General features: G+C 47.3%; 1 protein-coding gene across 2 annotated transcripts in view; it reads right to left on the reverse strand.

The window, feature by feature from the left end:
- The window catches only part of GPR160 (G protein-coupled receptor 160), a 36545-nt gene extending 13038 nt beyond the window's left edge, over positions 1–23507 (reverse strand). For both annotated transcript variants that reach the window (XM_044291511.1, XM_044291509.1), the window contains exon 1: positions 23391–23507. The gene's annotated coding sequence lies outside the window, so the exon portion shown is untranslated. The remainder of the gene's footprint in view (positions 1–23390) is intronic.
- Positions 23508–23820: the final 313 nt, after the last annotated feature.

Genomic DNA, 23820 nt, shown 5'->3' on the forward strand with positions numbered 1-23820 from the left:
AGCGAGTTCCTCCTGCAGATGGTCCATGGTCCGCACTACAAATAGATTTTATAGGACCTTTACCAACAGGAATCGTTACGCACTGGTGGTAGTGGATGTTTTCTCTAAATGGGTAGAAGCCATCCCCACGGTTAACGATTCGGCTACAACCACTGCCCGTGTTCTCTGGGAACAGGTTCTGTCACGATGGGGTATCCCCAGATTGATAGAGTCAGACAGAGGGACCCATTTCACGGGTAAGGTAATGAAAGCGCTTTGTGGTCTTTTAGACATAAAGCAAAGGTTTCATGTGCCTTACCACCCACAGTCAGCGGTTATCGTGGAGCGGATGAACCGGACCATAAAAACACGACTTTCTAAAGCACTACTGGAGAAAGGTTCCTCATGGGTAACCTCTCTGCCAGCCGTGCTAATGGGAATCCGAGCTACCGAGGCTACCAGTATCACCCCGTTCGAACTAATGACCGGACGCAAAATGCCCTTATGCCTGCCCAATGAACCCCTGGTGTCAGAACCAGTGAAGAACGCCATCGCCAGAGACCTGTTTCTCCAACAGGTACAACTAAACCTGAAGGAGTTATTGCCTCATGCAGCAATACGGCTACACAGACCGTATCTACAGGGGGAAACACCAATGCCCTCTGTAGGAGAGCTGGTGATGGTGAAAATCTTCCGTCGGGCTGCAAACTGGGATTGACCCTATCAGGTCCTTGAAGTATTGAAGTAATGGGTGACACCATGCTAAAGGTGCAAAGGCCGATGATAACCAAGAAAAAGTCACGTAGGCGACAGGGAGTTTTTTGGATCCATATCAACCAGGCCAAGGCCACCCGAGCCTCCCCAACTCAATAAACCCTCACAGAGTTGGGTGACCGGGGGGGGGGGGGGGGGTGTTTTGGTGGGTCGAGGGTGGATCCATGAAACTAATTACACACACATTGAATTAACAGATCACGGGAGGGAGACTCACCAAGGCTACGACTAGCCTGAAAAGATATAGAGATCCTCTGAACATGGCATATCCCCAACTTGTGGCACTGGTGGTAAGCATGATGATGGCAGGCTCAACCTCTTCGGGGGAGGGCCTGGGAGTTAATAATGATATGGCTGACATATCTATGAATAAACCCGGCCTTTTAATGGTGGAATGTTTGGAGGGCAAAATCCTGAAACCATACGAGAACTTTTCCTTTATACCAGGACAGTGGTATCTGTATGGTTTCCAGAGGGAGAGTTTCGCCCAAGGTGTAATTCAACATAATACCCCTGTGGAGAATGTGTCTGCCATACAACATGATTTACATGCCCTCTGCCTCAAAGAATTCAAACATTTTCGGGACTCTGACCCTACTCCTATGAGATCCTTAAGATGGGTGTCTAGGGACCCTCACTTGCATCCTTACAAACAAGTGGAAGCCAACACTACCACAGTGTTGTGTACCAAGGAGGGGGTTCTGAGTCCCGAGGATGTCACGGGTGCAGAATATAGTGGCTGGTATATCCTTAAAGCTACCTTCATAAGGAGGGATAGCCAAGATGGGCTGAGGGTAAGGACATATTTTGACAGACCCATTCCGGTAAAGGGCACCCTAAAAGCTTATTGTATGTTAAGAGATTCCCAGATGATTATTACTAGGGAATCCAGTTATGTTCAGGGACATGTGTCCACAGATTACATACGAACCAGTATAATGATGCTAAAGTTAAACTGCAGTAACTCTGGCCAGGCCCTATGGAATGACCAGAGTGGTCCGGTAAAACTGGAAGGCTTTTACCGAGCCACCATTTTAAAAGTACGGACAGATGCCAAGGATCTCAGGTATGCTCAGTTAAAGGGATCTCCATCCATACGGTCTTTTATGATTACCATCATGAGAGACAATTGTGTTCAGGAGGTGACTGGATATTATTTCATCACCTATGCCCACTGGGAACAAGATACCCAGATGGTAACCTTGGACACTAATCCCTGGAGATGGGATTTGGTGTGCAATGGAGTGGATACCCCTACAGTGGATGTATGGATGGACGGTACCCCCATGAATGAGGAATACCGGGGTAGGTATGTGTCTTCCGATTGGAAAGACCCCAGTGGCAGGGATATTAACTTTGACATCAATATAGATGGTTCGTTTAGATGGCCTTTTTGCGAGGCAGTAGATGAAGGGTGCTGGACCTTTACACAATGGGTCTATCTGTCTAAATCCAAACCCGTAGGAAAACTAGTGCTACAGGTTGGAGAGAGTGACCAATGGTATCCGTTCAAAGGTAGAGGGCAAATTTGTGTAACCGTGGTGAGGATCCCCTATGAAGCAACAGGTCTCCAACCTGTAAAAATGCATTTAGACTCTTGCAACGCCCCTATCCATCAATTGGCAGATCCCATAGCTCCTCAACTGTCATCCCCATGGAAGATCATCACGGGGACAAAATTCGTCCTATTTACTTGGAGAATTTCCGTAGATGACTTCCGAGTCGACCAATGGGATCACAGATGTGGGGAGTTTGTGAGAAACCAAATTGACATGATAAGAGGTTGGATAGAGGCGGGGCAAGAGGTAAGAAAGGATGATCTCATGCACAGGAATCAAAGGGGAAGAAGAGATCTGATAGCCATGGGACTAGGCGGAGGGGCATTGGGAGTGGGCGCCCTGAACACTATGGACATGGAAGTCCTGAGAGGTAAACTTGGGGATGTTGCGCGACACGCCGGAGAAGGATTCGAGACCCAGCTTGATGTAAACCACGTCTTAGAGGGTTTGCAGCATTCGCACATAGATGCCACTACCTCTCTATCTTCTGCTTTACGAGAGAAGTTTAGAAGGTTAGTTGTGGGTCTCTTGGAAGAACAGGATAGAGCTCAGCTCGCTCTGGCGTGTACGCAAGTCCAGAGTGAACTCTCAGGCAACCTTAAACATATTGTATCATCATTGTACGGCGGCCACTTCCCATTTAACCTCCGCCAACGGGTAAGTCCTCTCATATCTCCTTTTGCAGCCAATCACACCAACTGGTGGGTAGTCCAGTGGCACGGCTGTAGGAATCTCACTTGCACTGCTTCGTCATTGGCTCCTATATCTGGCCATCTTAGACAAGGTTACAGTGCAATTAACTTAGGGATTGTCATAAATAACCGGGCGGTGCTTCATCCACAGCTCCCCGCGGGCGTTCTAACCTATGAGAGAGGCCATCCTTATCTGTTAGACACAGAGGGATGTTGGAAGAAAGAGGATGCTATCCTCTGTCAAGGTAGTCAGGATCGGGTGTTAAGACACCAATGTTGGAGCACCGAGGGGTCCTGTGAGATGAAGGCCAGCCCAATACCCTCTTCCCTTAAATACTTGGGACAGGGGTATTGGTGCTGGTACCAAAGGCAAAACATGTCTTCTACAATCTATGGAACTAACTGCACTGAGAGAGGAGTACTCCTCCCTGGAGCGTATTGCACCCTTAGCCCCGTCCTAGGTTTAGATGTCGCAGAGATACAAGGAAGAACACCAATCACCCCGGAGAAAAGACTCGACATCCGCCCTGACGTACCCGTGAGACTCCAGAAAATTCCTCTTGGCTTTGGGTTAGAACTCAAACATCTCCTGCTGGACTTCAGCCAAGAAGACAAAATACTTAAGAATCTTCGAGAAACAGAGAAACAGGCCACCATCCAACTGACGCACGACAAGAATAAAATAACGGCAATCACAACCGCGTTGGACAAAGACTCCAAGATCTCCTGGTGGGAAAGTCTGTTTGGCTACAGTCCAAAGGCAACATCCTTCTTCAACCTATTGATTCATCCGGTGATAGTTCTTCTGGTTCTGGTAATAGTCATGTACACGGGACTGTGTCTAATCTACAGGAGGGTCAAGAGACTTGCGGACCAGCTAAACCAGAACCAGACAGAACTTCACGAAGTTAATCGTAGGAGGCTCAGGACTTAGCTCCAACAAAGTCCTGAAGCCAGAGATCGCATGGACATACGGTTTCCTATGAAGGTCGGGATGAAAATCCAAAAGCCATCCTGTGACCTCATAACATTGTGTGTATGCATACACGTATTGTAGTAGATTTTCGTAGGAGGATTCGGGGTATAATCATAGACCACCCTGTGACCTCATATATTGTGTACAGATTTACATTGATTATTTGCATGTGAGTTCCTATGTACCCATGGACACTCTAGGTACAAATGGGCGACAGCCATACTACAATATGGCTGGACGCACACGTGCATCCTATAGTCATTTCCCCAAGGACACAAGGGTCTGTTAACTACCAGTGTCTTGGGAGGTATAGAGAGTAAGGCCAGGTGGCATGAGTCTCTATGGGTACACACTGAATTGAATTGGACCGTATTGGGAGGGATATGACATGTTTGTGTGAGTGGGGTAGAGTAGATTCCCTAGGGTCAGGCCCCTCATCACTAAGGTATTTGCCGCTTCAATATCGACAATGGTGACTTTTTGTAAGGGTTGGACTGAATGATGGTAGTGCGGGGTTCCTTCCCGCAGGTAGAATTTAGGTACTATGACATCACCTCTCACCAGAAAATCTGACCTGCCTTGTAAAAACCTATGTATCTGTCCCGGAGAGAACCTCTCCAACAACTGAGTCTTCAATTAAAATGAAAGTCATTAAAAGGTCAGCCTACGGCCGTCCGTACCCCATTAAGGAGGTGCTACATTAATTACCGGCACTAACATTGGGGGTAACGGACGCCAGAAGAACAACACTGGCAAAGAGAGAGAATACGGTCGCTGAATGGAGTGATCTAAAGACTGCAAGGGTGAAGCCACTCCGGAGTCAGGAATAGACTACGTTGGGAGTGGCTGACACCTGAAGATCATAGGATACCAAGAAAGTTCTCCAAGGAGAAGAAGATGGGGTATTCGGGGGATGGAGACGTTTTAATGAGAGGCAGGATGGAGCACGATGGGTGATGTCTAGGTACCTAAGAGTCAGATTACTTTAGTCCTCCCGGAAATGTTACCAAGGGTAGATTGAAGAGGCAAATGCATCCCAACCCTTCCCCCAAAATGTTTATTGTCGTATTCCTGACAACAGGGGGATTGTTGAGGGAAGGGTCATATTTATATATATATATATATATATATATATATATATATATATGTATATATGCCGTGACATATATACATATATATATTAGCCCTTGTCTATAGGCTCCTCCAGGGGATTAATGTTAGATATGTGCCCCCTTGTCAGATATGTGCCCCCTTGATATGTGCCTCCTTGATATGTGCCCCCTTGATGTATATATGCCCCTGAATCAACCCTATAATCCATATATGCTCATAGATGTGCCCCAAGCATCTATGAGCATATATGGCCGGAATCCCACATGCTGGGGAGGGGGAGTGGAGGAGACGAGGAGACCGACAGTTGGACAATTAGGTCCAGCGTCGGCCTCTACAAAGGACAGAGGATCAATAAGATCCTCTGCCCTTTGTCACCATCTCCGGCAGCGCCGGAGATGGTACGCCTCACAGAGACATGGGAACAAAGAGTTCCCATGCCCCTGTGAGTGGCTGACCTCCGGCGCTGTAATTACAGCGCCGGAGGTAAGCGTCCGCTTCACAGGCGGGAGGATCAAAGGATCCCCCCCCTGGAAGCGCGCTCCGAGATCCTCGGGCCGGCGCGGGGTCGTCATATCACCGCGCCGGCCCACGTATTGAGGCCGGCGGTGCGCATGGCGCCAATAGGGAGACTGCGAGCGGGCGCCGCCAAGTTTAAATAGACCGGCGGCGCCCCGCTCAGCAGTCAAGTAAGTGACCCAGCGGAAGAGGCATCCCCTAGACCAACGAGCCCCCCTGGACAACGAGCATAACACCGCTAAGTATCTCCCCCTTATACTCCCTACCACTATCCCACCAACGCTTTCCCTGACCCCATACTGCTCCATATTGTACCCTGCTGCCCTGACCACATACTGCTATCCCTGACCCCATACTGTTATCCCTGACCCCATACTGCTATCCCTGACCCCATACTGCTATCCCTGACCCCATACTGATATCCCTGACCCGATACTGCTGTACCCTGACCCCATATTGTACCCTGACCCCATATTGCTTTACCCTTTAAGTCCCTGACCCCATACCCTGTTACCCCTGATTCCTAACCCTTATATTGTAAGTCTCTGCCCTGTTACCCTTGCTGTGTTCAACCCTTATTTTGTGGTAGCCCTGTCGTGCCTACCCCCCAGATACCTCACCCCTATTACCCCATAGGGATAGTATAGAGCCAGGCGGGAGGGCTGTTATACCTGTATGTGTGTATTGTATAGTTAGATTGTGGGTGGGATTTGGGACTGTCTAGTGTAGTTAGAACCGTGTTAGTATATTGTATTAGTGTGCGTATCTATATTATAGTGTATTGTTATAACAATATATATCTATCCATTTGTTTAGATATATATAGTTATAAACATAATAATTCCTTTATAATTGCAAGGAATCACTGCCGTAGAGTTAGTATATTGTTGGCATTGTATTACTAATGTATTATTAATAAATACCGTGTCATTTATACCTATTGTGTAACGTGTGATTACTAGTGGTAGTCAGTAAGGCGCGTGCAGCTAGTTTAGTGATTAGTGTAGGGCAATCAGTAGCGATTTGTTACTAAGTAAGCCATAAATAGGCAGAGATATCATAAGACGACTCACGCCTATTTATGAATATTAATTATCAATATTTGCATAAATATTGGTGATTAATATTCCCCTTTAACAGTATCCAATAATATATAAAGTGTCTAACGGAAGGGGGGGGAAGCAAAAAGATTTTTATTTTATTATTTCTTGCTTTGTTTCATTTCCTCATGATCTTAGGCCTCATGCACACGACAGTTTTCGCAAAAACGGGGTCCGCAAAAACGGGGTCCGTGGGTCCGTAGGTCCGTGATCCGTGACCGTTTTTTCGTCCGTGGGTCTTCCTTGATTTTTGGAGGATCCACGGACATGAAACGGATCCATTCTGAATTACAATGCAAGTCAACGGGGACGGATCCGTTTGACGTTGACACAATATGGTGCAATTGCAAACGGATCCGTCCCCATTGACTTTCAATGTAAAGTCAGGAGTCCCTTTACTTTCACACTTGCGTTCATATAATGCAGACGGTGGCTCCGTTCAGAGCGGATCCGTCTGCATTATATTGTTAAAACATTTCTAGCCTCAGACGGATCCGTCCAGACTTTACATTGAAAGTCAATGGGGGACGGATCCGTTTGAAAATTGAGCCACAGTGTGTCATCTTCAAACGGATCCGTCCCCATTGACTTACATTGTAAGTCTGGACGGATCCGCTTGCCTCCGCACGGCCAGGCGGACACCCGAACATAACTTGAAGCGTCCCCATCACCATGGGAATGCCTCTATGTTAGAATATACTGTCGGATATGAGCTACATCGTGAAACTCAGATCCGACAGTATATTCTAACACAGAGGCGTTTCCATGGTGATGGGGACGCTTCAGGTTAGAATATACTGAAAAACTGTGTACATGAATGCCCCCTGCTGCCTGGCAGCACCCGATCTCTTACAGGGGGCCGTGATCAGCACAATTAACTCCTCAGGTGCCGCACCTGAAGGGGTTAATTGTACTATCATATTCCCCTGTAAGAGATCAGGGCTGCCAGGCAGCAGGGGGAAGACCCCCCCCCTCCCCAGTTTGAATATCATTGGTGGCCAGTGCGGCCCCCCCCTCCCTCCCTCTATTGTAATAAATCGTTGGTGGCACAGTGTGCGCCCCCCATCTCCCTCCCTCTATTGTAATAAATTGTTGGTGGCACAGTGTGCGCCCCCCATCGCCCCCTCTCCCTCCCTCTATTGTAATAAATCGTTGGTGGCACAGTGTGCGCCCCCCATCGCCCCCCCCTCCCTCCCTCTATTGTAATAAATCGTTGGTGGCACAGTGTGCGCCCCCCATCGGCCCCCCCTCCCTCTATAGCAGTAACAACATTGGTGGCCAGTGTGCGGCCTCCCATCTCCCCCCCCCCCCCGATCATTGGTGGCAGCGTAGTTCCGATCGGAGTCCCAGTTTAATCGCTAACCATGGCAACCAGGAAGCTACTGCAGCCCTGGTTGCCATGGTTACTTAGCAATAGTACAATAGTAGAAGATTCATACTTGCCTGCTTGCTGCTGCGATGTCTGTGACCGGCCGGGAGCTCCTCATACTGGTAAGTGACAGTTCATTTAGCAATGCGCCGCACAGACCTGTCACTTACCAGTAGGTGGAGCTCCCGGCCGGACATGAACATCGCAGCAGCAAGCAGGTAACTATGAATCTTCTACTATTGTACTATTGCTAAGTAACCATGGCAACCAGGACTGCAGTAGCGTCCTGGTTGCCATGGTTACCGACCGGAGCCCCAGCGATTAAACTGGGACTCCGATCGGAACTCCGCTACCACCAATGATCAGGGAGGGGGGGGGGGGAAGATGGGAGGCCGCACACTGGCCACCAATGTTGTTACTGCTATAGAGGGAGGGGGGGCCGATGGGGGGCGCACACTGTGCCACCAACAATTTATTACAATAGAGGGAGGGAGGGGGTGGCCGATGGGGGGCGCACACTGTGCCACCAACGATTTATTACAATAGAGGGAGGAAGGGGGGGCCCGATGGGGGGCGCACACTGTGCATCCAACGATTTATTAAAATAGAGGGAGAAAGGGGGGGGCCCGATGGGGGGCGCACACTGGCCACCAAGCTATTATTACAATAGAGGGAGGGAGGGGTGGGGCCGCACTGGCCACCAATGATATTCAAACTGGGGAGGGCCCCCTCCTCCCCAGTTTGAATATCATTGGTGGCCAGTGCGGCCCCACCCCTCCCTCCCTCTATTGTAATAATAGCTTGGTGGCCAGTGTGCATCTGCCCCCTGCTGCCTGGCAGCCCTGATCTCTTACAGGGGGATATGATAGTACAATTAACCCCTTCAGGTGCCGCACCTGAAGGGGTTAATTGTGCTGATCACGGCCCCCTGTAAGAGATCGGGTGCTGCCAGGCAGCAGGGGGCAGTCTTGTACACAGTTTGTAGTGTATTCTAACTAGAAGCGTCCCCATCACCATAGGAACGCCTCTGTGTTAGAATATACTGTCGGATATGAGTTTTCACGAAGTGAAAACTTAGATCTGAAAAAGCTTTTATGCAGACGGATCTTCGGATCAGTCTGTATGAAAGCAATCTACGGCCAAGGATCACGGACACGGATGCCAATCTTGTGTGCATCCGTGTTTTTTCACGGACCCATTGACTTGAATGGGTCCGTGAACCGTTGTCCGTCAAAAAAATAGGACAGGTCATATTTTTTTGACAGACAGGATACACGGATCACGGCCTCGGCTGCAAAATGGTGCATTTTCCGATTTTTCCACGGACCCATTGAAAGTCAATGGGTCCGCGAAAAAAAACGGAAAACGGCACAACGGCCACGGATGCACACAACGGTCGTGTGCATGAGGCCTTATTCCTGATATTTTTTAACCCTAGCAGTACCACTGAGGGACTATTCACACGTCCGCAAAATGGGTCCACATCCGTTCGGCAGCACATGGAAATTCCGTTCTGTCGGGTGGTAATAATTCAATTAAGAATTATTAATTATGGTCATAAAAATAATTAACATTAAAATAAAATTTATAAAATTTGTCATAAATTCTTAAAATCATGACCTGGTGAATTGTAGACAACCTAATTGATACAATTCACATCTGAGTCCGACTATTTCCTCAGATAAATAAGTTCTTTTTGACGTGAGATGACGTTAATGATAAAACATGTAGTTCTGCATTATACAATAATACACGGGTGTCACAACCAGACAGCTGAGAAGCTCTGACAGAGGCCTTTCAGAACCTCCTCCTTGAATTTCTGTGTTGTGGTATTCAGCTCCTCCTCTCGTCAGCCTCTCTCAGCTGTCATGTGTTAATTGCTTCCCTTTAAATGCCTCCCCAGAATGCTTTTCTGGGCGGCTTATATTACTTCCTGGAGTGTGTGTGCACGCTGATCTGTCCTCCTGTTTGCTTCAAAGCTAAGTGTACCTTTATCTGTTTGCTGGATCCCAGGTGACCCTGACTCCCTCCGTGTCTCGTGTAGGGAGCCGGTGGTCGTGTCCCCTCACTATTGTAGGGTGCTCAGGGCTTTATAGTCAAGGTTCGTGGATATGCAAACCTCCACCATTCGGATCTTTGCATAGGCTGAGCAGCCAGGGAAAGTGCCAGGTCTTCTGCAGGGGTCTCCCTTGGTTCCTTAGTTTTTGGATCCAGCGAGTCGTTTATACATGTTGCTTTGCCTTGTTACCTGTACACATTCCGTGACATTATAAGCCGCCAAAACCGTCTTAAGCATGGATCCGGTTTCACTTTTGGCTGAACGCTTCCAGGGTCTTTCATTGGAGGTAGCTGACCTCCGTAAGACTTTTTCTCAGCTTCAAGTGACCGGTTCAGCTTGCGTTCATGGAGCTTGTTCTGAGCCTAAGATCTCGCTCCCGGATACGTTCTCCGGGGGTAGTGAGAATTTTGTGCGTTTTAGAGAGGCTTGCAAACTCCATTTTCGCCTTCTTCCCCATTCTTCTGGTGATGAGGAACGGAGGGTGGGGATCATTATATCGCTGCTCAGGGGTAACGCTCAGTCCTGGGCCTTTTCGCTGCCGGAGGGGGCACGGCCCCTCCGTTCAGTGGATGAATTCTTTTTAGCCCTGGGTCAGATATATGATGATCCGGATCGTATTGCTCTGGCGGAGTCTAGACTACGTCTCCTATGCCAGGGTAAACAATCCGCAGAAATATACTGCTCAGAATTTCGGAGTTGGGCAGCTGATACTGGTTGGAATGATGCTGCACTCCGAAGTCAATTTTGCCATGGTCTTTCAGAGGGATTGAAAGATGCATTTGCCTTTCATGAAAGGCCTATTTCTTTGAACTCTGCTATGTCTCAGGCCGTTCGTATTGACAGGCGTCTTAGAGAGAGAGGAGAGATCTCTCCTTCCTGTCATACTCGGTCCCAGGACTGTGCAGCGGTCCCATTCTCTGCGCAGGGGTCTCAGTCGCTGTCAGCCCCTTCTGAGCAGGAGTCCATGCAGCTGGGGTTGATTGCTTCTGACAATAGAAGATTCAGCCCGCATGGGAGGGTTTGTTTTTGTTGTGGAGGTATTAATCATTTGGCAAATATTTGTCCCTCTAGGAGATTCAGGCAGTTCTCTGGGTATAATAAAGAAACAAAGAGGAAAAAATCTTTGAAAAATGTTCCGTCTGTTACTATTGGCAGGATTGAGCCGGAGATTGAAGATTTTCCGTTTGCTTGTAGTTCCCGTTTTGTCCTGCCGGCTAGGGTGGCGCTAGAGAGCAAGAACATTTTTTGTGAGATTTTTGTGGATAGTGGAGCAGCGGTCAATCTCATTGATAATCACTTTGCGATAACTCATGGTTTCCAGGTGTGCGCTTTGCGAAAGGATATTCCTGTGTTTGCTATCGATTCCGCTCCACTTTCTCAGAAGTCATTAAAGGGCATAGTTCACAATATCCGTTTAATTGTGAGTGATGCTCATGTTGAGGATGTGTCATGTTTCGTCCTTAGCGGTTTGCCGACTCCTCTAGTGTTGGGGCTACCTTGGCTCACTAAACATAACCCCACCATTGATTGGCAAGCAAGGCAAATAAATGGTTGGAGTGACTTTTGCAGAGAGAATTGCCTCACGACATCTGTTTCTGAGGTTGCTACTAAGACTGTACCATCTTTTCTCTCTGAATTTTCGGATGTCTTCTCTGAGAGTGGGGTTCAGGATTTGCCCCCGCACAGGGAGTACGATTGCCCTATTAATCTCATCCCAGACGCCAAGCTGCCTAAATCTCGTTTATACAATCTTTCCCAACCTGAGAGGATCGCTATGCGTACTTATATCTCTGAGAGTCTGAGAAAGGGACACATACGACCCTCAAAGTCACCTGTTGCCGCTGTTTTTTTCTTTGTTAAGAAAAAAGATGGTTCTTTAAGACCTTGTCTGGATTTCAGGGAGCTGAACAATATCACAATTCGTGACCCTTATCCGCTTCCTCTGATCCCGGACCTATTTAACCAGGTTGTTGGGGCTAAAGTCTTTTCCAAATTAGATTTAAGAGGGGCATACAACCTGGTCAGGGTCAGAGAAGGGGACGAATGGAAGACGGCCTTCAATACCCCTGAGGGCCATTTTGAGAATTTGGTTATGCCTTTTGGTTTGATGAATGCCCCAGCCGTTTTTCAGCATTTCGTGAACAGCATTTTTTATCATTTGATGGGAAAATTTGTATTGGTGTATTTGGATGACATTTTGATTTTTTCTCCCGATTTCAAAACTCATAAGGAACATTTACGTCAGGTCTTGCTCATCCTGCGGGAGAATAAATTATATGCGAAACTGGAAAAATGTGTGTTTGCGGTTCCAGAAATTCAATTTCTGGGGTTTCTTCTCTCCGCTTCTGGTTTTCGCATGGACCCCGAGAAGGTCCGCGCTGTGCTTGAGTGGGAGCTTCCTGAGAATCAAAAGGCGCTGATGCGTTTTTTGGGCTTTGCCAATTATTACAGGAAGTTCATTTTGAATTATTCTTCTATTGTTAAACCACTCACTGATATGACCAGAAAGGGGGTAGATTTTTCTTCTTGGTCAGTAGAGGCGCGTAAGGCTTTTTCTGATATCAAGGAGAGTTTTGCTTCCGCTCCCATCTTGGTGCAACCTGATGTTTCGTTACCCTTCATAGTTGAGGTTGATGCTCCTGAGGTGGGTGTGGGGGCGGTCTTGTCTCAGGGTTCCTCTCCTGCCAATTGGCGACCGTGTGCCTTTTTCTCAAGAAAACTCTCCTCCGCAGAGAGAAATTACGATGTGGGAGATAGGGAATTGTTGGCCATCAAGTTGGCTTTTGAGGAATGGCGCCATTGGCTAGAGGGAGCCAGACACCCTATTACCGTATTTACTGACCATAAAAATCTGGCCTACTTGGAGTCAGCCAAGCGTCTGAACCCGAGACAGGCCAGATGGTCGTTGTTCTTTTCTAGGTTTAATTTTGTTGTCACGTTCCGCCCTGGAGTTAAGAATGTGAAGGCAGATGCCCTGTCACGTTGTTTTCCGGGAGGCGGGAATTTTGAAGACCCGGGTCCCATTTTGGCTAAAGGTGTGGTGGTCTCTGCTCTTTTTCCTGAATTGGAGGCAGAGGTGCAGGCAGCCCAGTCAGAGGCTCCTGATCTTTGTCCTCCTGGGAGGTTGTTTGTGCCTCTCGCTTTAAGACACAAGATTTTTAAAGAACACCACGATACGGTCCTTGCTGGGCACCCGGGGGTAAGAGCCACACTGGATCTCATCGCTCGGAGATTCTGGTGGCCTGCGCTTCGTAAGTCGGTTGAGGGTTTTGTGGCAGCCTGCGAGACTTGCGCTCGTGCTAAAGTCCCTCATTCACGGCCATCAGGTCCTCTCCTTCCCTTACCCATTCCTTCCCGTCCTTGGACACATCTGTCCATGGACTTTATCACGGACCTGCCTCGTTCCTCGGGGAAGACTGTGATTCTGGTGGTGGTGGACCGTTTTAGCAAAATGGTGCATTTCATCCCTTTTCCTGGTTTGCCCAATGCTAAGACGCTGGCGCAGGCATTTGTTGATCACATTGTCAAATTGCACGGTATTCCTTCAGACATAGTCTCTGATAGGGGCACGCAGTTTGTTTCCAGATTCTGGAAGGCTTTCTGTTCTCGCTTGGGGGTTCGGTTGTCATTCTCTTCTGCTTTCCACCCGCAGTCGAATGGCCAGACAGAGCGCGTCAATCAGAATCTGGAGACATATCTGCGTTGTTTTGTGGCGGAGAATCAAGAGGATTGGTGTTCTTTTTTGTCCCTTGCTGAGTTTGCTTTAAATAACCGTCGTCAGGAGTCCTCTGATAAGTCACCATTTTTTGGTGCATATGGGTTTCATCCACAGTTTGGGACTTTCTCGGGAGAGGGGTCTTCTGGTTTACCTGATGAGGACAGATTCTCCTTGTCTTTGTCATCTATTTGGCAAAAGATTCAAGATAATCTAAAGAGCATGAGTGAGAGATATAAGCGTGTGGCTGATAAGAGACGTGTGCTTGGTCCGGACCTGAATGTTGGTGATCTGGTGTGGTTGTCTACCAAGAATATCAAATTGAAGGTTCCCTCCTGGAAGTTGGGTCCTAGGTTTATTGGGCCTTACAAAATCCTGTCTGTCATCAATCCTGTTGCATACCGTCTTGATCTTCCTCAGACTTGGAAGATCCATAATGTTTTTCATAAGTCCTTATTGAAACCTTATGTTCAACCCATTGTACCCTCGCCTTTGCCTCCTCCTCCGATTATGGTTGATGGGAATCTTGAATTTCAGGTATCTAGGATTGTGGATTCTCGTCTTGTCCGCGGTTCTCTTCAGTACCTTGTTCAGTGGGAGGGGTATGGTCCTGAGGAGAGGATGTGGATCCCAGTGACGGACATTAAGGCCTCTCGTCTCATCAGGGCTTTCCATAGGTCCCATCCTGAGAAGGTCGGTTCTGAGTGTCCGGAGTCCACTCGTAGAGGGAGGGGTACTGTCACAACCAGACAGCTGAGAAGCTCTGACAGAGGCCTTTCAGAACCTCCTCCTTGAATTTCTGTGTTGTGGTATTCAGCTCCTCCTCTCGTCAGCCTCTCTCAGCTGTCATGTGTTAATTGCTTCCCTTTAAATGCCTCCCCAGAATGCTTTTCTGGGCGGCTTATATTACTTCCTGGAGTGTGTGTGCACGCTGATCTGTCCTCCTGTTTGCTTCAAAGCTAAGTGTACCTTTATCTGTTAATATCTGTTTGCTGGATCCCAGGTGACCCTGACTCCCTCCGTGTCTCGTGTAGGGAGCCGGTGGTCATGTCCCCTCACTATTGTAGGGTGCTCAGGGCTTTATAGTCAAGGTTCGTGGATATGCAAACCTCCACCATTCGGATCTTTGCATAGGCTGAGCAGCCAGGGAAAGTGCCAGGTCTTCTGCAGGGGTCTCCCTTGGTTCCTTAGTTTTTGGATCCAGCGAGTCGTTTATACATGTTGCTTTGCCTTGTTACCTGTACACATTCCGTGACAACGGGTTTATAAAAATATGCAGATTTATTGGTTACAAGGTTATAAACATATATAAGTAAATAAACACAATGATACATGCAAATGAATATATATATAGCGTTAATATAAAGCATTACAAGCTTAACAATACATGTGAGTGGAAATAACTTGTCACATTATAACCAAGCTATTATTAGGTTAGGATATCAAAATATAAACATAAGTTATATACATTACTTCTGTTCAGAGAAAGCCTCATGATATCAGGACGGGCATGTCTAATCCTAGACATCAATATGGAATGCTAAATACATTCCACCCCACTCTAACCAACTACACATAACATGATCATACGAGTTTATTACTGTACTGCAGCGGTGGTACAAAGCGCTTGGTGTCATAGCAGCCAATGGCGCAGTGCGCTCCTGCACTAAGCAGGATGCCAGTACGGTATCTCACAGACCGTGTTCCACGGACGTCTGCATGAGGCTTTAGAGTGAGGAGGTGTGCTTCTCAGTAATCCAATTTGATTGGCTGGCAGGGAGCTGCTGGCTACAGCAAGTGTGTATGGGAAGTGAAGGAAAGCAGTTTTGGCCTCAGAGAACTGGCAGAGGAGCCATCTTCAGAAGGGCCTCATATTGTAAATGTTTAAACAGCTGTAACCAAGGGAAAAAAACTCAAGGAAAACAATGGTATGTGAAGAAACTAAAGATTGCTTTATGCATAATGCTGCTGCTGATGTAGTATAGTCAGAAATTATAAGAAACGTGCCAGTTCAGCTAGGCCCAGCCTTAGGGTTCATGCACATGAGCAAGTGTCCCCCTTGCCCATGCTGTGGACCGCAAATAGCGGTCAGCAATGCATAGGTACCGGCCACTTGAATGGATCCACAAGATAAATTCCGCACCGCAAAAACATAGAACACGTATTTTATTTTGCTGTGCGGAGGCACGGACGGAACCCCACTAAAGTGCTTTGTAGTGCTTCCGATCCATGCTTCCACTCGGCACCGCTCGGTCCAACGGGTCCGCATCCATGATACGGAGTGTACACGCTGGTGTGCATGAACCCTTACAACCTTGAACTTTTTGGAAAAGTGGTATGCAGGGCACAAACACCCCAAAAAGTCACACATTTTGCACAAGCAGGGCCTTGCACAAAAAATAAAAATAAATTATTCCGCCAATTATGTACTTTCCTTTATCTCACTAAACACAGCCAAGTCTGCAGCTATGACGGACAACAATCCCCATCAGAGCCAGCTACAGTAGTACTGCAGTGTCAGCACTTCCCGCTTCCACCCTGCTATGTGAGGAGAAGACCTATACAAAAGGAATTAATTTGCACAGTCAACAATGCTGAGCTGAAGTTCCACATATGTGAGGCGTCGGCAGCCAAACACCTGCTCACCTAATGTACTCGCTCACTCATACAGCAGCCATGGTGACCACTTACCGGTACATACACTCTCTTAGATTTTGCAGTTCAAAAACACCCATGAGATCCTTTAGGGCTCTTTCAGGCAAACATCTGGATGAGATGCGTGTAGCGAACGCATAGCATCCGGACTGAATCCTGACCCATTCATTTAAATGGGTGTGTGTGTTTTTCATACATTATCTCTACGTTCAGGAAAAATCGCAACACGTTCCAAATCATGTGTTTTATACGCAGCTCTGACTTCATAGAAGTGGATGGGGCTTGCATGAAAATAGGAATGCATCCGCATGCATTGCATTTTTCACTGATGGGTGCTCATTTTTTTTTTCCATGCAAGTGAAAACACATAATTCAGATACAATCCAGATGGAAAAAAAATTCAAACATTGAACCCAATCGCAGACAAAACAGATTGAACGTGCCCGCTAAACCAGCAGTTTTTCCCTCAACAGATCCTGACAATCCATATCACTGGTGTGATAGAGGCCTTAAGCCTCATTCACACGTCCATGTCCAATTCTGTGAAGTGGTGGTCAGTGAAGCCTCCGTGAAGATGTCCTTGATGGATCCATATGTCATCCGTGTTTGACAGACACTGTGCAGCTGAAAAATAATTTTCAAAGCATCTCTTCCTAATGACCCGTGAAAACATGGATGCAATTCACATTGCATCCATGGTTTTCACAGGCCCATATACTATAATGGGGGCGTGATGGATCCGTGAACATAGAGACTGATGTGTAAATACATACATTAAAATGAATTGGTACTTGTCCTGTTCGTGGAGAACACATACAGCACACGTACGTGGAACATTGGCGTGTGAATGAGGCTTTAGGCTGTGTGATAATGGAGCACTTCTTGATCACACCACAATCACAAGTAAAGTGCCATGAAGAAACTGCTATAGAAGATGACAATGACAGGTTTCTATTTGAAAGGTGCACATATGATGTTGTTAGTTTAGGCAATTAAACCCGCACTCACGCTGGGAATTGCAGCCGTAATATGGACGGTAGAATACAGTGGATATAAAAAGTCTACACACCCCTGTTAAAATGTCAGGTTTCTGTGATGTAAAAAAATCAGACAAAGGTAAATCATTTCAGAACTTCTTCCACCTTTAATGTGACCTATAAACTGTACTACTCAATTGAAAAACAAACTGAAATCTTTTAGGTGGAGAGAAAAAAATAAAAATAAATAAAATAATGTGGTTGCATAAGGCCGAATGCACACGGCCGTGTTTCCGTGAGCGGTCCGTGGTAACACGGGCTGGATTCCTGCTGAGAGCAGGAGCGTACGGCGTCATTGGTTGCTATGACGCCGTGCGCTTCCTGCTGCTGCAGTACAGTAATACACTGGTATAAATCATACTAGTGTATTACTGTACTGCGGCGGCGGCAGCAGCAGGAAGCGCACGGCATCATAGAAACCAATGACGCCGTACGCTCCTGCTCTCAGCAGGAATCCAGCCCATGTTACCACGGACCGCTCACGGCCATGTGCATTCAGCCAAAGTGTGCACACCCTCTTATAACTGGAGATGTAGCTGTGTTCAGAATTAAGCAATCACATTCAAAATCATGTTAAATAGGAGTCAGCATACACCTGCCATCATTTAAAGTGCCTCTGATTAACCCCAAATAAAGTTCAGCTGCTCTAGTTGGTCTTTCCTGAAATTTTCTTAGTCGCATCCCACAGCAAAAGCCATGGTACACAGAGAGCTTCCAAAGCATCAGAGGGATCTCATTGTTAAAAGGGATCAGTCAGGAGAAGGGTACAAAAGAATTTCCAAGACATAAGATATACCATGGAACACAGTGAAGACAGTCATCATCAAGTGGAGAAAACATGGCACAACAGTGACATTACCAAGAACTGGACATCTCTCCAAAGTTGATGAAAAGACGAGAAGAAAACTGGTCTGGGAGGCTACCAAGAGGCCTACAGCAACATTAAAGGAGCTGCAGGAATATCTGGCAAGTACTGGCTGTGTGGTACATGTGACAACAATCTCCCGTATTCTTTATATGTCTGGGCTATGGGGTAGAGTGGCAAGACGAAAGCCTTTTCTTACTAAGAAAAACATCCAAGCCAGGCTACATTTTGCAAAAACACATCTGAAGTCTCCCAAAAGCATATGGGAAAAGGTGCTATGGTCTGATGAAACCAAGGTTGAACTTTTTGGCCATAATCCAAAAGATATGTTTGGTGCAAAAACAACACTGCACATCACCAAAAGAACACCATCCCCACAGTGAAGCATGGTGGTGGCAGCATCATACCAAGGGGCTGTTTTTCTTCAGCTGGAACTGGGGCCTTAGGCTACTTTCACACTTGCGGCAGGACGGATCCGACAAGCTGTTCACAATGTCGGATCCGTCCTGCGGCAATTTTGCTGTGCCGCCGGACCGCCGCTCCGTCCCCATTGACTATAATGGGGGCGGAGCTCTGGCGCAGCACGGCGGTGCACGGTGAAAGCCGCCGGACTAAAAAGCCTGACATGCAGTAATCTGTTGTAGTCTGGCGGTCTTTCGCTGTGTTGCGCCGGAGCTCCGCCCCTGTCCCCATTATACTCAATGGGGACGGAACGGCGGCACGGCGAAATAGCCGCAGGAAGGATCCGACATGGTAAACAGCTTGTCGGATCCGTCCTGCCGCAAGTGTGAAAGTACCCCAAGTTAAACTAGAGGGAATTCCAAATACCAGTCAATATCGGCACAAAACCTTCAGGCTTCTGCTAGAAAGCTGAACATGAAGAGGAACTTCATCTTTCAGCATGACAACGACCCAAAGCATACATCCAAATCAACAAAGGAATGGCTTCACCAGAAGAAGATTAAAGTTTTGGAATGGCCCAGCCAGAGCCCAGACCTGAATCCGATTGAAAATCTGTGGGGTGATCTGAAGAGGGCTGTGCACAGGAGATGCCCTCGCAATCTGACAGATTTGGAGTGTTTTTGCAAAGAAGAGTGGCCAAATCTTGCCAAGTCAAAATGTGCCATGCTGATAGACTCATACCCAAAAAGACACCCAAAGGTGCTTCAACAAAGTATTAGTTTAGGGATGTGCACACTTATGCAACCATATTTTATTTTTTCCCCTCTACCTAAAAGATTTCAGTTTGTTTTTCATTTGAGTTGTACAATTTATAGCTTTATATCCTTGTCTAAGTTTTTTTACATCACAGAAACCTGATGTAAATGGGTGTGTAGACTTTTTTATATCCACTGTATATGCACATTAACAGCTGTCTGAATTAGCCCATAAATGAGTCCTAGTGTGAATAAGGTTCCATGCACATGGGGCTACGGAACGGACATACTGATGTGGACAGCACACGGTGTGCTGTCTGCATTTTTTTGCTGACCCATTGAAATGAATGGATCCGCATCCTATCTGCAAAAAAAAAACCAGAACGGACACTGAAACAAACAACGTTCGTGTGCATGTAGCCTTAAACTGTGTCAGCAAAAGTGTCTCCTTCGATGCCTGATCTTTGTTCTTTTACATCATTGTTTGTGAGGTATAGGACCACCATAGCATCCTAGCAACGGTGGTTGTGCATGCGCAGTGTAGGTAAGATTTCCTGCAACTCTGGTTGTTGGGATCAAGAAAGCATGCATAGGCACGCATGCACACCAGCTCCCCTCAGAGCCACCTTGCATTAGTGTGTGTAGAACAACTCCAAGGCATGCACAGTAGCCTTCGAGCTGTTCTTCACAGAGCCATCAATGGCTGCTCGTACCAGAGTCCCTCCATGATAGGCTGCTAATAAATATACTACACTAGCAGCCTCAGGAACACGCAGCCATGAACTTGAGATCGGATAACCCCTTAAATAGAGGGGGTTCTCTGTTCAGGATCCTCATGTGTTGGCGAGAGTGAAGAGCAGTTACAAATGGCATCTTACACTGTGTAGGACTTCATTTACCCTGTAATGTGGTGATGCTGCACAGTAACCAAACATTTAAAGGGGTTGTCTCACTTCAGCAAATGGCATTTATCATGTAGAGAAAATTAATACAAGGCACTTACTGAGTATGGTGATTGTCCATATTGCTTCCTTTGCTGGCAGGATTCATCTTTCCATCACATTATATGCTTCTCCTTTCCATGGCTACGACCACCCTGCAATCCAGCAGTGGTGGCCGTGCTTGCACATTATAGAAAAAAGCAGCAGCCTATGTGCACTCCTGCAGTCTCAGCCACCAGAGAGTCCAGTGCTTTTTCCTATAGTGTGTAAACATGACCGCCACTGATGGATTGCAGGGTGGTCATAACCATGGAAACGAGCAGTGTATAATGTGATGGAAAAATTAATCAAGGAATCAATATGGACAATCACAGTACATTAGTAAGTGGCTTGTATTAACTTTCTCTGAATAATAGATGCCACTTGCTGAAGTGAGACAAGCCCTTTAAGGGCCCTTTACAGGACCGATTCTCGGCCAGAAGATCACTAACAAGCGTTCATAGGAAATTGCGGACCCATCCATTTCTATGGGGCCGCACTAAATTCGGCCCCAATCTGGAATTGTGGACCCGCGCTTCCAGGTCCACAATTCCGATCCTGAAAAAATAGAACATGTCCTATTCGTGTCCGCAATAGCAGACACGATTAGGCATATTCTCTTAGGGCCAGCAATGTGCGGTCCGCAAAATGCTCGGTCCTGATAATTGGAAGTAAGGTTCGGTCCTGATAATTGACCTGTATAATCAAGCAGCCGAGGAATGAGCGAGTGCGCATTTGTGTTCCAATGGACATCTGTCGTCCAGATGAAAGATGTCCGATTGTAGGCAGCACATCTCCTTGTTCCTCCCTCATTGCAAACGTGTTTACTGTCCATCGGCACTCGTCCTGCCCAAACAGTCTAATAGGGCCCATGATGCCCCTTACAGTTGTTCAAACTGGTCACACACGTTCAATGAAACCGGGCGCTAGACAAAAGATCTTTCTAGTAATGTTCTCTCATTGACCTTTTGTTCAACCATCGCATGGAAATTTCAAACACACCCAACTTCTTTTCAGACTATAGACTGTCGTTGCTCAGCTAAAACTATTGTTCATTCTGTTTTCTAATGGGGGGGGTCTGTCCATGTGTTGAATATCCCATGGATTTCTAGGAATGAAAGTCTGTGGCGCAGTGCCCATACTCCGCTCCCAGAGCTCACAGCCAGTGGCATGGGTGCGCTCTCTCAGGGGGGTGCCAGAACAGAAGCAATGAGCACGTCCACCGCTCATTGCTTTTCCCTTTATAAGATGCAGTGCATCCTTTAAAGGGAATACTAGTGAGCGCTTCCATAATGGAAGCGCTCACTAGTCTGCAGGAGGAGGGGGAGAGAAGCGCTGTACAGTACCTACCGCTCCTCCTGCTCGCTCTTCTCAGGGCCGGCGCTGCTGTGTCCTGGCTGCCTGCAGCGTCAGGACGTACAGAGCGCACTCTGACCTGATGCTGCAGGAGGTCATGTGACTGCAGCGCGGGCCCTAAGAAGAGAAGACAGCCAGGACAGGGAGAGTGGTGGCATGAAAGGTAAGTTACTTTATTATTTTACAGTCTGATCTGAGGTCTGATATGGAGGTTTAATGGGGGGTCGTCAGGAGTGGCCTAATGGGGGGGTCTGAAGGTTCGATTGGGGTCTGGAGGTCGAATAGGGGTGTGATGGGGGGGTCTAGAGGTCAGCTGCTTATCTCTTTGGATCTGTCCACCCTATACTTACCTTACAGTATGCCTCAAATAAGGCTCTGGAAGCCACAGATATTATCACCTGGGGTGATCCAGACGTGTGTGATGTCAATGGGAAACTGTGTGATGTCAATGGGCAACTTTAGGCTTCCTGCGAACGATGCGGATTATGCCTAGTGATGCACATTTTACATCTCTTTTAGGCTACATGCACACGAACATTGTTTGTTTCAGTGTCCGTTCCGTTTTTTTTTGGCAGATAGGATGTGGACCTATTCATTTCAATGGGTCCGCAAAAAATGCGGACAGCACACTGCGTGCTGTCCGCATCAGTATATCTGTTCTGTAGCCCCGCAAAAAAAAATAAAAAAATATAGAACATGTCCTATTCTTGTCCGTTTTAGGCATTGTTACAAATGGATCCGCAAAACACATACGGTCGTGTGCATGTAGCCTTAGCCATTTTTATCAGAGATCTATTATTTTAAAAGGAAAAAAAATACTTTGTGTAGGACTTTATTTTCCATCTAAAATAACGTCTCTCTGATGTAAATGGCTAAAAGGATACAAAATGTGCATAAGTAAGCATAACGGATGCTTAAAATACAGGATCCGTTTTTTGTTCATCTGTCCGTTCTTCTGATAGATCAGAAAAACGGAAAACTAAACGGTGATCTGAACTCTGCTTTACATTAGATTTTTCCCCGTGGATTATCACGCAACACAGCACCTGCAAATGGAACGTATCTCATGTACACTTTGCTTATTTTTACCTATGGAAATTGAGCTGCCGCGCGGATTTAGAAATCCACAAATATGTTGTGATTTTCCTCAGACTTTAATGGGGTTGTTAATCTAGACAGAAAATCTACATCGGGTACAGGTGACCTAGGGGCTAAGGTACACGGCAGTTTATCAGCAATTTGCGTTCGTGTGCATAACGCCTTGGGCTGTATTCACATGAGCAGTTTCCCCCCAATGTTTTGCAGCATGGCATCTAGTAAAGGATAATGGGGTTGCGGTGTGCCATGCAAGTTGGCCTGACTTTTCACCAGTTGCCTTTCTGCAGCACAATGTGTGGCGCCCACCTGTCCGCAGTCTGAGGTGGCAGCCAGACCGCCCTGCCCCACTGCTGGCCGTGCACTGGTGCCCCCCGCCGCCGCCCCTCTTACCTGCTCCCCTCACAGACCGGTGTCCGGGCGGTCACATCGCATCCGGGGTTCTCTGCGGCTCCGGTGTGCCCCTCCCCGGTGCAGGCAGCAGCAGGGCTGTGGGTGTGAGCCAGGGCGGGCTCTGCTGCACTCAGGTGTGTGCCCGGAGGAGCAGGTTGCACTGCTGGCACGTCATACCTGCAGGGAGGGAGCACTTGCCCATAGTTTGGTGGGCTGCTCTGAGCATCTACCTGCTCCTTGTACACTCTATTTGGCCCGGTCATCAGGTCTCCATCAGGTTTAACCCCTTAGGGCTCTTTCACATGAGTCATACCAATAAGGATCTGTTCAGGAAAAACGGGGGGGGGGGGGGGGGGTGTGTGTGTGTGTGTGTGTGTGTGTGTGTGTGTGTGTGTGTGTGTGTGTGTGTGTGTGTGTGTGTGTGTGTGGT

The sequence above is a fragment of the Bufo gargarizans genome, chromosome 4, assembly GCF_014858855.1.
Source record: "Bufo gargarizans isolate SCDJY-AF-19 chromosome 4, ASM1485885v1, whole genome shotgun sequence".
In the NCBI taxonomy this organism is placed as follows: domain Eukaryota; kingdom Metazoa; phylum Chordata; class Amphibia; order Anura; family Bufonidae; genus Bufo; species Bufo gargarizans.